General features: G+C 40.9%; 1 long non-coding RNA gene across 1 annotated transcript; it reads right to left on the bottom strand.

Moving 5' to 3' along the window:
- Positions 1–9,450: 9,450 nt before the first annotated feature.
- LOC138144998 (uncharacterized) lies at positions 9,451–11,427 on the bottom strand. Its single transcript, XR_011164069.1, has 3 exons — positions 11,172–11,427; positions 10,555–10,643; positions 9,451–9,957 (listed from the first exon to the last, which is right to left on the bottom strand). It is a non-coding gene; the product is annotated as an uncharacterized lncRNA (long non-coding RNA).
- Positions 11,428–12,153: the final 726 nt, after the last annotated feature.

The raw sequence follows: 12,153 nt of genomic DNA, 5'->3' as shown, positions 1-12,153 counted from the left end.
GACTGCTCCTTCTCAATATCTTTTTGCTGAATCCTCACCTGTCTTTCAACCCCTGATGGTTGGTGTCCTTCAAGGTGGACCTATCTTAAGACTCTGTCTTGATGTCTCCCAAGGTTATATCCTAGGTCCTCTTCTCTCTCTTACCTTTCTCTCTTGGTAATTTCATTAGCTTCCATGGTTCAACTATTGTCTCTACACAGATGATGCCCAAATGTATATGTCCAATCCTAATCTCTTCTGTAGTCCAGTCATGCATCACAAACTGCCTGTTAAATATCCTCACCTGGATGTCCTGTAAGTGTCTCAAACTCAAATATACAAATGAAGGCCACTCATAACTTTTTCCTCTAAGCCCAGTTATCCTCCAAAATTCCCCACTTTTGCTGAAGGTGCTAGCACCTTTCCATTTTGCCAAATTGGAATTATTAGAACAAAATGAAATATTTCTCTCTTTTTGCCTTTTTTTTGGAGGGTCAATTGGGGTTAAGTGACTTGCCCAAGGTCACACAGCTAGTAAGTGCTAAGTGTCTGAGCTCGGATTTGAACTCAGGTTCTCCTGACTCCAGGGCTGGTGCTCTATTCACTGCACCACCTGGCTGCCCCAAAAGGAAACCATTTCTAATAAGAAAAAAATAGCAGTTGGTTGAAGAAACCAAATTCAAATACATGAGGAATTATCTAAGAAACTTAGGTTTATAAAATAAATTTTATTGGTATATTTTGTTTTTTTTCCTAATTTACATTTTGCTATATACATCTCCCATTTTACCTTCTTAAAGATCCATCCCTTGTAACAAAGAATAAAAAGGAGGGGGAAAAATCAGTTCAGCAAAATTAACCAACATATTTAGAAATTTTGACAAAATCAGTTCAGCAAAATTAACCAACATATTTAAAAATTTTGACATTATATTCAGAACTCTACATCCCATATTCCCATCCGCTACCCTTCTGCCTACCGCTGAAAGATCTTTTTTTGTTTTGGGGTTTGTTTTTTTTTTTTGCCTTTTAGAGGGCAATTGGGGTTAAGTAACTTGCCCTAGATTACATGGCTAGTTTGTGTGTGTGTGTGTGTGTGTGTGTGCGTGTGTGTGTGTGTGTTAAGTGTCTGAGGCCGGAACTGAACTTGGGTCCTCCTGATTCTGGGGCCAGCGCTTTACTCACTTCACCACCTAGCCGCCCTTCTACCACTGAAAAGAATGGAGAATGTACCTTCTCTTACAGAGGTGGGGCGCCAAGCTTGATCGTTATAATTTCACAGCATTCATTCCAATTGTTTTGTGGTCCTTCTTACCATTAACACAGTTGTAGTTATTGGGCATATTGTGTTTTTTGGTTCTATTCATTTCACTTTTTAGCAATTCAAACCCATCTTCCCAAGTATTTCTCTATCATTTCTTACAGAACAGTAATATTCCCTTATGTTCTATACTACAACTTGTTCAGTCATTCCCTTTTTTATGGGTGTCTACCTTGTCTTCAGTTCTTTGTTACTACCAAAAAACCCAGTTATTAATATTTTGGCATGTATAAGGGCTTTATTTTTGTCATCTACCTTTTTGGGGGCAGCTTGGTGGCACAGTGAATGGTGTACCAGACCTGGACTCTGGAAGACCTGAATTAAAATCCAACCTCAAACGCTTACTGGATGTGTGATCAAACGCTTACTGGATGTGTGACCCTGGGCAAGTCACTTAACCTTTGCATATGCCTCACTTTCTTCATCTGTATAATGGGGATAATAATAGCACCTACCTCCCAGGGCTGTTGTAAAGATCAAATGAGGGAATACTTATAAAGTGCTTAACACAGTGCCTGGCACATAGGAAGTGCTATATACATGTTAGCTATTATTGCTATTGTTCTATCTAGCAGGGAACTCTCTGGATCAAAAAAACAAATTTAGATTTTAAAAGGTATGTACCAAATGTGGAATCAAAAGTAGGTAACATAGTATGAATAAAGGGGATGGCACAGCCCTATAAAAATAATGCCAGGAGTCCAAGAGCTCAGAGGGATCAGAGGGCTGTCAAGGAAGCTAAAGTAACAGGACTTTTTGTTTGTTTGTTTTGTTTTTAAAGCTGTGTGATGGGAAAGAAACAGATCACAAAAAGTACAGGGCCATTGTGCAGGTGAATGGAAAGATGATTACTGATAACCAAGAGAAGGAGAACCTATTTAGTTCTCTTTTTGCTTCTATTTTCATTGCTGAGAATGGCTGTGACACAGAATGACAAAATAAATGTAGCAACTAGGGAGCTGATACCTTAGATAAGTCAGGAAATAGAAAATATCCAATCGCCTTTGATAAACTCAAGCCACTCAGCCCAGATGAAACACACCATTTGGTACAAAAAGGCCCAGAAGACATCACTGATGCTTGAAAGGTCATAGAAAAAGTGAGAAGTGCCACAGGCCTGGAGAACAGAGAATTTCTTAAGAATTTTTTTAAGAAATGGAAGAGAAGGGGTGGCTAGGTGGTGCAGTGAATAGAGCACTGGCCCTGGAGTCAGGAGGACCTGAGTTCAAATCTGGCCTCAGACCCTTAACACTAGCAGTGTGACCTTCGGCAAGTAACTTAATCCCAATTGCCCTGCCTTCCCCTCTCTAAAATGAAAAAAAAAAATTAAGAAAAAGAAATGGAAGAGAACAGAGTCTGCAAACTATAGAAACTAGGTTGCTTTAATTCCTGGGAGAAATTCTAAAGTACATTATATTATTAAAGAGATGATTGTTGAACAGCTAAAATCCCACTTTTTACTTGAAGCCTTTCCCTATCTCCCTAATGTTAGTGCCTTCCCTTGGGGATTATCTCCAATTTATCCTTATGTATATGTGTGTAGTTGTTTGCATGTCATTTTGCCTTATTAGACCATAAGTTGCTTTTGAACAAGGACTGTTTTTGCCTTTCTTTGTATTTACAGTGATTAGCAATGTTCCTGGCACACAGTAGGCCCTTTATAAATGTGGGCTGATTTGACTTGAACATTTAGCAAAGGAAGCAGGGACAGCAAAGAGCCAGGACAGGCCATACCAGATTATTCTTTTTTCCTTTTCTTTCTTTCTTTCTTTTTATTTTGACAGGGTTAGTAGACTAGTAGGTCAGTGGAATGCTATGCAATTTTTCTAGATGTTAGTAAATCAATTGACAAAGTTATTCATACATACTATTCTTGTGGCAACAGTGGACTGGACAGTAATACAATTAATTGGAATTGGAACTGGCTGAATGCCAAGACTATTCTTGTTATTAAATGTTCAATGTCAGACTCTAGGGGAATGTTCCAGAGATCTCTTCTTGACTTTGGGCTGTTCAATAGTCATTGTTTTTCAATGACTTGGAAAAAAAAAGGCAGAAATGATATCCCCATCAAATTTGCAGAAGACACAGAGCTGGGAGGTGTAGCCTTCACATTGGATGACAGAATCAGTATCCAAACCCCGCCCCCCCAAAAAAAAGACAAAACCCCAAAACCTTGGCAGGCTAAAGTATTGGACTAAATCTAATTAAATAAAATTCAGTATGGATAAATGTAAAGTCCAACACTTGGATGCAATAAATTAACTTCACAAGTACAAGATAGAATGAGGTGTGGTTGGACAGCAACAGCAATTTGCCTGAAAAATGGTTGGACTACAAGTTTGATATGAGTCAGCACTGTATTATGTTAGCCAAAAAAAACTAATGTGATTTTGTGCTAGAGGAAGGTAGGTATAGCTTCAAGGGACAAGGAGAGGGTAGCCCCTGTCTGTTGTGCCTTGGTCAAACCACACCTAGTTTGATCAAACACAGTCTGTCCTGGATGCAACACTTTAAGGATAAACATAGGAAGGAAGGCAACCAGGATGGTGAAGGTAATGTCACATAAGGAGGGTCTGAAGGAATTGAAGATGTTTGGTCTGCAGGAAGGGACATTATAATTATAATCAAGTTTTGAAAGACTATCACATGGAAGAGGGATTGGATTTGCTCACTTGAACCTTAGAAGGTAAAATCAATGTGGGAAAATTGTAAAGAGACAAATTTAGGCTCACTATCAGGAAAAAATTCCCGACAGATAGAGTTGACCAAAAGTGGAAAGAGATACCTCAAGGGGTGATGAATTCTTTCTTGTTGAAAGTCTTTTTCTTCTTTGCCTTTTGGAGGGCAATTGGGGTTAAGTAACTTGCCCAAGGTTACACAGCTAGTATTTTTGTGTGGGTGTTAAGTGTCTCAGGCTGGAACTGAACTTGGGTCCTCCCGACTCCAGGGTCAGCCTTGTTGAAAGTCTTAAAGCAGATCTAGGCGAATGCCTGTCAGGTGTGTTATACGTAGTGAGAATTCCTTTCTGGATGTCAGACTAGATAGCTACTAAGATCTCTTCCAACTCTCAAATTTTGTGATTCTGTGGTTCACAGCCTTGGGGTCATTCTTGACACTTCCCTCTTCCTCACCCCTATCAAGTCAGTTGCAGTCTTGTCAATTCTAACTCCACGGTACTTTTCTATCTCCTCACAAAGCCATCATAGACTTTGTTACCTCCCATCTGGATGAAATGTCCTCCTCATGGTCTTCAGTCTCTCTCCTTTCCAAACCATCGTCTGTAGAGCTGCCAAATTAATATTCTGAAGGCACAAATCAGATCCCATCATTCTCCTGCTCAAAAGTTTTCAGTGGCTCTCCATGCCTCTTGGAAACTCCCAACTACCTTTCTAGACATTTTATATTATTCCCATTCAGATAAACTATTTTATAACCAAACTGTTCGACTAGTTGTTCCCCAAACACCACAAACTGTGTGCCTGACATGCATTCTTGTCTTCATCTCTATAGCTTTCATCATGGCTCAGCTCAGGGAAAAAGCTTTCTCACATTGAGGCTGGTCATTAGTGTTTTCTCTCTTCTCAAATGATCTTGTATTTTTTTTTGTCTGTGTACATGTTGCATTGCCTTCGTAGAATGTAAGCTCTTTTAGGGCAGAGACTTACTTTTTTTTCTGTCTTTGTATATAACTGGTGTCTGGCATAGTATGTTGTACATTGTTGGTATTTAATATTTGTTGAATTGTATTATACTTCAGCAGGTGTCAACTTCTTTATGCAGATAGGATTTTTAAAATGATTCATTTACCTGCTGCCATACTTCTTTTTAATATATTTTTTATTGATAGCATTTATTTTCACATAATTTTCATTTCCAAATATATCCTTCCCTCTACCCTACCTACCAAGCCATTCCCTGTAACAAATAATTTTTAAAAGAAAGAAAAGGCAGTTCAGCAAAACTAAACACATAGAATATGTCTGACTGTTATAAAATATCCCACACCCATAGTCTCTTACCTCTGAAATGAAGATGGAGAGATTTTGCCTTTCTTCTAAGGTGTTCAAAGCCTTTCTCTCATAAAGAACCTTTTTGAAAAAAATTATTTGCTTATTTTTAGTTTTCAACATTAACTTCCATAAGCTTTTGAGTTTTTAATTTTCTCTACCTCCTGTCCAAAGACAGCATGCAATCTGACATAGGCTCTACATAGACATTCATATTAAACATATTTTCACATTAGTCATGTTATAAAGAATTAGAATTAATAGGAGGAACCATGAGAAAGAAGAAACAAAACAAAGCAACAACAACAAAAGAAAGCATATAGTCTGCTTCCATCCACATTCAGACTCCAAAGATTTTCTCTGGATGTGGGTAGCATTTTCCATCATGAGCCTTTTGGAGTTGTCTTAGATTCTTGCATTGCTGAGAAAGAGCTGTCTATCAAAGTCAGTCATCACACAATGTGGCTGTTACTGTGTACAATGTTCTCCTGGTTCTGCTCACTTAGCTCAGCACCAAGAACTGTTTTTTCTAACAACATTTCTAGAAGGTAAAGTTGGGAGGGATGGGTCCATTAATAATTTTTCACCTTATACAGATGGAAATATCTCCCACTAAAGTCCTATCCTTCTGCCTCATTGTGTTTTTGAAATGACACTAAGATTTTTTTTGTTTTTTAGTGTGGGGTTTTTTTTGTTTTGTTTTTGCCTTTTTGGAGGGAGCAAGGCAGGGCAATTGGGGTTAAATGACTTGCCCAAGGTCACATGGCTAGTAAGTGTTAAGTGTCTGAGGCCAGATTTGAACTCAGGTCCTCCTGACTCCAGGGCTGGCACTCCATTCACTGCACCACTTAGCTGCCCTGGCCCTAGGTTTTTGCAGGCAGCATCCGTGAAGTCCTTCCAAGTCAAATAGATTTCATGTGTATAGGTTTCCTTTTTTTTTTTTAATATTTGAGAGCCAATTCAGAGAGGCTGATCACTGGGTTATTAGTAGAATGATGGATTTTTAGCCATAATAACTCTCAAAGTTCATCTACTAAGTTGTTGATGAGTTGGAAGCCACATTGGTGAAAGAAGTACATAAGTCGTACATTTGTGAAGTATTAGAGAATTAGGTGGGATGGTCATATAACAAGAATAAGGGATAACAGATAGCCCAAGTGCTGTGCTGGGATCCATGAAACATTAAAAGAGCCAGAGGAAAGCTTCAGCTCATTGGCTGGATTCTTTCTGGAGGATTTATGGAAGACAAGTATGTGTATTGTACCAAGCAAGGAAATATAGAAGGGTTGTCAGGTATATTGGAGAAGAGAGCGTGCCCATCAATTAAATCAGAAAAGCGAATATTACCCTAAGGTTTTTTTTTTTTTTTTTAAAGCAATTGGGGTTAAGTAACTTGCTCAAGGTTACACGGCCAGTTATTTCTGGGTGTGGTGCTGAGTATCTGAGCCCGGATTTGATCCAGGTCATCCCAACACTGGAGCCGGTGCTCTTACTCGCTGAGCCACCTGGCCACCCCTAAGCAATTGGGGTTAAGTAACTTGCTCAAGGTTACACGGCCAGGTGTTTCTGGGTGGGTGCTAAAGTCTGAGCCCGGGATTTGATCTCCAGGTCTTCTCAACACTGGAGCCAGTGCTCTTACTCGCTGTGCTACCTGGCTGCCCCATACCCTAAGGTTTTTACAGAAGCTCTGGTATGCCACTGCCAATGGAATAAAACAGACATTCCTGACACCTACCAGAGAACATCCTGCCTCCCAGGAAAAAGGCTATTAATTTAAAAGGTATATTTCAGAAGGGCAACAAAGAAACTAAAAGGGAACAAGGTTGGTCAAGAGAGCCCATGAACTAGAAAGGATGCAAGTTTTCATCACAATTTAGTATTTTAATGGGTCTTTTACTTGGGGGACACATAAGTGGAGAGCTGCCTAGAGTGAGATACATCAATTCAGTTCATTTATTATTTATGTTCCAGGCACTGTGTTAAGTGCTGGGAATACAAAAGGAGGCAAAAGACAGTCCCTGCCTTCAAGGAGCTTATAGCTGGGTTGCTCAGTAAAGGGTAGATTATAATTAAGGAAAATAGAGACTTGTTCATTACCCTTAGGTTCTTTTCACTAGAACTGTTAAAGTTGCAAATGAACATTTTTTGCTGAAAACTACAAAATTTGGCCTCTGTTTGACACTGTATTCCTGTGCCCAGAGTACCCTAGCATTCATGATGTAATAGTAGGTTCTTAGTATTTAAAGTTAGGAAACTGAGAAGTAATCTAGTCCAGCCCTCAAATTCAATAAATGAATAAACTCAGATCCAGTGATTTGCCCAAGGTCATATGGGTAGTAAATATCTGAACCAGGATTCTAACTTTATTCCTCTGAGTCAATATAATATAGCATATAACTCACTGAATTTAAGATCGGAGAATCTGAGTTCAAATTCCAGCTCTGTTATCTCTTGCATGTGGTACATCCTTTAACTGATCTATGCCTCAGTTTACTCATCAGTAAATTGAGGAGGGAGTTGGACTAAGTGACCTCTAGGGTCCCCTTTCTATCTATCATCCTATGAGTTCAAACTTCATAACTCTTTCCTCTATGCCATGTTCCTTTACTTGATTGAAATGTAGCTACAAGGAGAAGAAGAGTGAACTCTTGTTTTATATATATATATATTGGATTAAATTTTCCCTTTAAAAAAGCCTCTGTAAAATTAAACAATTAATAATCCTTACTTATCAATTTTTCCACTTTTAAAAAGGTAGCTTTTGACCATCAACATCATTTTAAAAGGAGAAAAGTAATTTTAAAAGTTTTAATGAAAATAAGGCAGCATAGCCCATGAAATCCACAAACTCTTCAGACAAATCAAACTGTCCCTTGAGAATGGGGACCAATATTTGAGTTAAACAGAGTCTAATTTGGAGCATTCAATTCAATTCTTCTACACTTCTAGGAATCTTTGATATTCTCTGACTGATGGTGCAATGCTTCAGCCCATCCTGTATGACCCTTGTCAACATCTCCAGGAAATCTTCCACAGGGTCGAGTAGCTCCCATTGAATGTGCTGGTGGCCTTCCTCTTTATCTCATGACATTTCATTGATACCAGTGGGGCTGTCTATCATTTCTCCCTGGCTTTCCTCACATGACTGGCTCAACTTCTTTCTAGTCATACATTTCTCAAATGACAACCTTTATGCCATTTCTCTTGCACAACTGTTTCCTTATAATGTGTTTTGGGCCTACACACATCTATCATGAGTTCTGTTGCTCTTTGGGTGACCTTCAACTTTAATTTTTCAGAGACTATAATATTTCATGACTTGTAGTCCTCTAATGTCACTGGAAGAACATTATTGTGAAAGGTAAGTACCTGCCCTTAAGAAGCAATCTCATTTAAATAGGATAGGGAATAACCTTATGATTTCAGTGGTATAGGCAACTCCTTTTACAAATACAGATCAGCCCCTTCTCTGCAATTTATCATCTCATAATGCCGCCTGGAGCAGCCCAAGACTGCACAGCCAAACAGGACTTGAATCTTGGTCTTCCTGGACTTGAGGCCATCTTACTATCCACTAAGCCAACATGCTTACTTACATACTACCTGTCTTTAAATAGTTGGATTAAATTTTCTACTGGGCCCTCCCTAACCTTCATTTATTGGTTCATTATTGATAATTTTATTTCTTGTCTTTTTATCCTGAGGGCCTGGCATAAAGTAGGCCATTAACTTGTTGAATAAATGAACGAATGCACCTGACCCATGCCAAGAAACTGTGTGCTTTGTTGACAGCATTGTAGAACTTCTTAGTCAAACTTGTAGCTCCTTCTTAGTTTGGAAATAGCAGTGTGTGGGCCCAGAGTAGTTGGAAAGCACAAGTAGGATCTCTTGTATGTTGTCTTTGTGATAAGTAGTCAATTTTGGAATCCTTAGCCAAACTCTTTGGGGAGCCTAGTGTCCAGTAATTCCAAGCAGCTCTCTGCTCACTGCTGGTCAAGCCCTCCCTTAGATAAACCCCAACTACCTAGCCAATCTTCTTTTCCTTGGTCCATACCAAATGCTTGCACATGAAATTTGGAAATGAAGGAAAAATGGTTACTTCTTCAAAAACCACTAAAGTAAGGTGTAAATGAAGTCTTGGGAAATGTGGCCTCTGGAGGAAGGACACAAAAGGTTTGTTTGTGGGATAGAATATTTTCAGAGGGTGGGTGGAATTTTCTCCAGCCAGAAGAGATTTGTTTGTATACTGATAGGGTCATACTCCTCTGCCTCCACTCATTCAACAAGTATTTATTTAATCACCTATTATTTTCTAGGTTCTATGAATACAAGGAAAAACAAAACATTCCCTCCTCTCAAGAAGCTTACATTCCACTGGAAGAAAACAGCAGGTACACAGCCAAGTAAATACATGCAAAGTAAATCCAAAATATTGGGGAAGAGGAGGGAAGGGGAGAAAACTAAACCTTGAAGGTTGTAGCAGGCAGGAAAGACCAGAGACTAATGACAAGGTATAATGTCAATAATTTGATGACATTTATCACCCAGAATATTGGCTATCCAGTGTGGGATTTTCTTGGCCACAGCACCTCATGCAGAGTGCTAAGGTGTCTCCAAAGGCAATAAAGGGGTCCTGGATGAAATGAGCTTGTTTTTTAAGTTAAGAAAAAGTTCATTTTTCTCTCTCTCCCGGCCCCCTTCTTGAAAGGGATGAATCTGTCATTTGGGAGAAGTTAGTATCAGGAAGAAAATGAACACTATAGGATCGTTTATGAGTAAGTGGGGCACAGGATCCTCTTCCTTAGGAATCTTCAACAAAAAGAGTGTCTAGACTCAGGAGCACCCTGTTTTGGAGACCAATGGATGACTTCTCAAAATCTCTTCCAGTCAGAAGCATAAATCTAGAGACGGATCTGCAAAAAATGATCTGCAAAGCTTTACTTTGGCATGTCCTGCCCTTTTTCATGATGTTCTTCTCCACCCTTACCCCTATAATTCAGTTTCCCCACCTGATCAAAAGAAAATGTGGCTGGGAGGGCTCTAAAGAATCAGGAGGTTACTCCGAAAACGATACTTTTTTTTTTTCCAAGGGACAGCTGGTGTTTGAAGAAATCCTGGAGAGACTGTTATATAAAATCAGCCACTCGGTCCCCTGCACATTACCTCTGCAAACCGTTATGCATATTAAAAAGAGAGCTAGATGAAAAGGGGGAAGATACAAATGCAAAAAAAAAAAAAAGATACATGAACAAATCAGGATGCTTGAGGGGATCCACGTGGTCACCAATCTGCAACTGATCAGGGCGGCTACATTGAAGCAAAACATCCAGAGCCTGAAATATATTGCAATAGATGAACCATCCACAATAGAGTATCCATATCCCTTCCAGAATCCCGGGACTGCTGGTCTGTGCTCCCACCTACAATGACGCCCATCCTCACTATCTTTATAAACCGTTTGATGCAACAAAAGTACATGTATGTGCGCGCTTGCTTGCTTTGCAAAACCATCTGGGCCCCATCCCGCCCCACTTAAGACTATCGATCTGGGGAGAGGTGGGGAAGCCACAGCTCTCCTCCAAGTTATTTGCTTTGCACAAGCGTCGAGCTAGAGGAAAGAGAACTACATAGGTTTTTCAGCACCAGAAGGCCGTGGACCTTCTCTGAAGGCTTGTGGTACCTTCTGCAGCCTTACAACCTTCCTAGGGACCTGGGCGGATACCTGATCGTCCTCCACCTTCCGCAAGCTAAACCCCAGCACCCCCTTCCTGTCCCCCTCTCTCGTCTCCATTTCTCCCCAGGCTGCAATATAACGAGCTGGTGCTGTACCCTTGTACTGGAGACTTGGAAAACTGCGTAACCTTCTAGCGAACTCCACTTCTGCTAGGGGGTGGGTGCGTGCGTCCAGTGGGTTTGCTTGCAGTTTGCAGCGCCTTATATCGATCCCCTGGCTTAGTATACTCTTGCTTGTTTAGTGTTATCCATCCCCCTTCCTCCAGAGCTTTCCAAGCGCTGCAGGCTCCTAACGCCTAGCTGAAAGCACCAGCTCCTAGAGATCCCTCCTCCTACAGCAATAAAATAACTGAGTGCATGTACCACCCCTGTCTTAACCCTCCTATTACCTTTCCAGTCCCCCACCCCCAATCCAGCCCTACTCTCTAGATAGAGGAGTCATCGCCGGCGGGCCGCTTCGACCCAGTGGACCTTAATGCCCAAATATCTCCTCCGCTCCCTCTCTTAATAAGAAACGAGCACGCTAGGCGGCCCCCCTAGGCGCCCCCCCCCCCCCCCCCCCCGCCTTCCCTGCCTTGCATACATTAGGGTCTGCTTTGCATGCACCAGCAGGCGAGGAACGGGGGAAGAAGGGGCGGGGGAGTTTCGCCCGCCTCTTCCCCTCTTTGCCCCGCTAGAAACCCCGTTTCGTTATAATCTGTCTTTGCAGAGCATGCTGTATCCCTTGCACCCAGTTTGGAAATGCAACCTAATGCTAATCCTAATGAGAACTGGGAAAGCGAAAAACCTTTTCCCAGACCCTGGTGGTTGGTGGAGTTGGCGGGCGGGGGCGGGAGAATTGTTCCACTTTGTCTATGCATTTAGGTGAGAGCTCTAGCTCTGAAATGGGAGGGGCTCTTTTCCTTAATGCGTTTTATTTTAGGGAGCCCTTCCTGTTTTGCATATATTAAAACCGCAAATATCGTTTTGCATGCAATATTTTTGGGGGCCCTCCGACACTAGATGTGTAAATTAGGGTAACCTAACAGGCGCTAAAAAGGATGAAGAAGGTTGCTCCCTCCTCCCCGCCCCAGCAGCCGCGTTATACTGGAAGCTGCTCTCCCGGGCGGT

The sequence above is a fragment of the Petaurus breviceps genome, unplaced genomic scaffold (genome assembly GCF_028583685.1).
Source record: "Petaurus breviceps papuanus isolate PSGF00001 unplaced genomic scaffold, PetGlider_PUasm1.0 90723, whole genome shotgun sequence".
In the NCBI taxonomy this organism is placed as follows: domain Eukaryota; kingdom Metazoa; phylum Chordata; class Mammalia; order Diprotodontia; family Petauridae; genus Petaurus; species Petaurus breviceps.
Note: the sequence above shows the minus strand (reverse complement) of the source record. Positions and strands in the feature narration are given on the sequence as shown.